A 3,897-nucleotide genomic window follows, 5' to 3' on the forward strand; every position below is an offset into this window, starting at 1 on the left:
CCGCGGCCGCCGAGGGCCATGGGCAGCAAGTGTAGGGGCTGGGCTGGGCTGGGCTGGCAGGGGCTTGTGGCCAGGGATGGGAACTGCCACCACAGGCACCACAGAGGGATGGGCCCTTGGAAGGTGTTTGATGAGGAAAAACGCTCACACGGCTTTAATGAATTTATTTTTCAATCCCTTTGGGAGCATTTAGTACGGCTGCTCTTGTGAAAAGGCCTCTTGTGAGATTAGCTAGAGGTCACAGAGTCCTAAAGATGCCACTGTACAAATGCTCCCCACAGAGGATCTTTTATAGCCATGGATAAAATCTTTGGGAACTCATCTGCAGGGCTACAGCCATTACAAAATAGGGTCCATTTCCCTCTTGCCTTCAGAGAAGCTATGCCAGTTTCTACCAGATAAGGATCTGATCCAAACTGCTTAATTATATCAGTGGGAACATGCTTTGGGAATATATCATATCTTGGTGCTCTGGGTGCAATCCACAATAACCTGATGGGAATTTAACATTCAGGCAGGGATGAGGGAGGTCAAGACCTCTTCCAATGCAGGTTGAGAGCAACACCAAAGTGAATATATTGATGGCAGCCATATAAAATATACATATAACTTCTCAGAGTCAATAATGATAAAGGCTACCTACCCCAATTACTAATACACAACAAATATGAATGAGTTCACTGAAGGTTCTTTGGTGGGCCCTGCTTGAAATCCCAGGCAGATTTCTGATGTTTGGGAGAAAAGATCAGTTTAAGGAACCTTGAGTTGCACTCCTAAAGTAGAGGGACCCTAAATCAGTAGTCATGTTGAAAACTATGTCCATAATGCTCTAATTGCAGGCTGACAAACCCGGATTTTAGCCAGTTCCACCAATTATACTTCAAGCACAAAAGGCCAAATGCATTTTTGGTGTAACTCCTCTGAAGACAATCAGCCTTACACACCAGCAGTGGAGTTGGGCCAACAGCCCTGAAGTATATATCCCTCCAACAATGAATGTTTGTAAAATGGGGTGGAGGGAGGGAAGCAAGAAGAGACTGCCAGTCTCCCGAAGACATCTCTGATAATGATGAGGGCAACAGAATAATAATTTCTTAATGAGGATGGAAAAACAAAGTGTATTTAAGCAGTGCTTTTTCACCCTGAAAGTGCAGCTCTAGAAGTGCTTTCCATCACATTAGCCTTATACCGAGACAGCTATGTTGGTTTGTCCCTTGAACTGCCATTTCCACTTGCACAGCATGGACAGCTAAATTTAGGAGCAATTCCTAATTGGCAGCATTTGGCACTGCCTCCTGATCCATATCTGTGCAAGGGCAAGCCAGCTGGTGCTCACACCCTGCCATGATGAGGGATTTCCCGATCCCAGCCAGAACAAGGATGTCTCGGAGGTGGGGTGGAGCAATCACATGCCAGAAAAATTGTGCCATAATCACTGGCTAGGAGGAAGCAAACGAAATTTATATAAGGCTTTAAAGAAGAAAAAAAAAAAAACAGCCAACTTTCTGCAGGAAAAATAGTCATCAAAAAGTCAAAAACCCAGACTGGCACAAACCTAGTTGTCCAAGGAGCTCTAATCCTACCAAAAAAAACTGTCTTCCATACGGTGATCACACATCATCCAGGGGCTAAACCATTAAGCCTCCAGGGTCAGAAGATCACAGCGTAGTGAAGTCTCCTGTGGCCCACCTAGAGTACTGCTGGGTGTAGGGGCTGTAGTTTTAGTCATGGAAAGTGCCTCTGGAGCAGACATAGCATCACCAAGGTGCTCTCTGCCAAGCCACAAAGCAAGGAGCTGCAGGACACGAGGGGTTTTGAGATCTGCTTCCAAATGACCTTTTTTATTGCACCTAAAAGTAACAACCACTCCTAAGCCTGGCTGCAGGGCACATTTGCAAGGGTGCTCCATCCAAAGACCTCAGTCTGCCTCCCAGGCACTGCTGGGGCAAGCTGAGACAGGAGAGGACTGGGATGGCAGGCTGGTGGTATCAGACTCATCCTTGGGGCCATCCATGCAGATCTGGCAGGAAACAGCCCATCTCCCATGGCTCTGGTGGAACATGCTGCCAGCAGTGCTCACAGACCTGTGGCAGGGCCATCCTGCCTGAAGATGGGTACACAGGGGTGCCTCTCACCTTGTGGTGTGCTCAGGTTTGTCCCCCATCCCACACATGCCTCTGGCTGTGCTCTCTGTGGAAGCTCAGGGCAGAGGATGTACCTTCCTCCTACCTACACGGCCCTTGGTGCTCCTGCCCCTCCCTCCAGCCAAAAATGTGGGATCCTCTCTCCACACAGAAGATAACAAGGAGCAGGAAAGGGATCAAAGGGAGTCTGAATGACAGCTGAGCTTTGGGGCCTCCCCCCAGCCTCACCACTGCACGATGGCTGGCACAGCAAGAGGAAGGCTGTGCTGCAGAGCAGGGCATGCTTCCCCTCCACCCATCCCAAAAGTCCCTTTGCTCAGGGGATAGCTTGGCGTGCAGCACTCCCCCCTGGCCCAGCAGCATTTCCACCAGAGGTGCCCTTTGTCTCCTTGATCCTCTGACCTGCGCCTCATGCAGGCGTTCTCACCGCGGTCTCCCATCACCTCGCAGGTGCTGCGGATGGGGCTGGGCTGTGGTGCCTGGCCTCTGCCTGCTCACCCCTGGGCTGAGATTGGCTTGGGCTACTCCGGGGCACGGCAGACACAGCGGGGATGAGCGCAGAGCTGCTGTGAATGCCTTCGGCGTGTGGGCAGGGAGGAGAAGGGAGGTCTGGATAACAGAGCCTGCTCCACTTAACAAGCTGCGCACCTCCATATCAGCTCACCCTCTGCTTCCAGCCACGAATTCGGTTTGCTAATCAGCACAATGCAGCTTAACCCTTTGCTCTGGAAGAAAGCAATACTCATCATGTATTCTGTTGGTGGTTTATATGCTTAATGAATAAATATGGGGCATTTCGATCTAGCAAAGATGAACTTCTTTATTTCCTTTTCATGTATCTCAAGAGCATAAAATCAAGACAGGAGAGGTGGAGAAACAGACACAGAAGGTTTAGGAACTGGTTCCCCCCGGGTATGGTTTTACAATGTGTATTTTGCTTGGATTGAGAATTTTGGAAGGTACTAATTAAAGGATTTTCACCTACAACAGCATAACCAGACACCTCCCAGCCTTTTCCCAGTGTCAGACTCCACACGGACTGCACCAGGATAAAGACTGGGACTAAAAGGCTTGGAAAGGACAGATGTGTTGAAGAAGAAAACAATTTTTTATAAGCCTGGGAAATTTATCTTGTAGGTGAATTCCACAGAAAGGGGTAGGATTAAACCTCTATGGACACACAGAATTTGCAGAGAGCTCGATGTAATTTACTCTCACAAACCCAGGTGTGATTCTCATTTGCACCCCGGCCACTTTACACTGTTTTCCCAGTGTAAAGGGGTTGTAAAGACGGCATCAATCATCTTTACACCTACTTCATGGCCATTTTACACAGCTAAAAGGGCCCTTTGTGTAAATGAGAACTCAAGCCCTAGAGAATTTAATAGAGAGGAGATCCTTTCTATAGACTGTGCTAGACCCTCTAATAGGGTCTATTACTGGGATATAACTCTCCGCTGGATTTTATAGCTTGGCTTAGAGATCATCAGTCTCGATTAAATTCAGTTCTGCAGAACTTTTCCAAAGGCCATAACCCACTGCTGTCATGCCTGCTCCGCCACCTCGAACACACACAGAGTGATGGTGTGGCATGGATAACTGTTCGGGATTTTAAAAGAAGAAGAAGAAGCAGCAGCAGCAGCAGAAGAAGAAGAAGAAGCAGAAGAAGAAGAAGAAGAAGAAGAAGAAGAAGAAGAAGAAGAAGAAGAAGAAGAAGAAGAAGAAGAAGAAGAAGAAGAAGAAGAAGAAGAAG

The sequence above is a fragment of the Geospiza fortis genome, unplaced genomic scaffold, assembly GCF_000277835.1.
Source record: "Geospiza fortis unplaced genomic scaffold, GeoFor_1.0 scaffold8, whole genome shotgun sequence".
NCBI lineage: Eukaryota > Metazoa > Chordata > Aves > Passeriformes > Thraupidae > Geospiza > Geospiza fortis.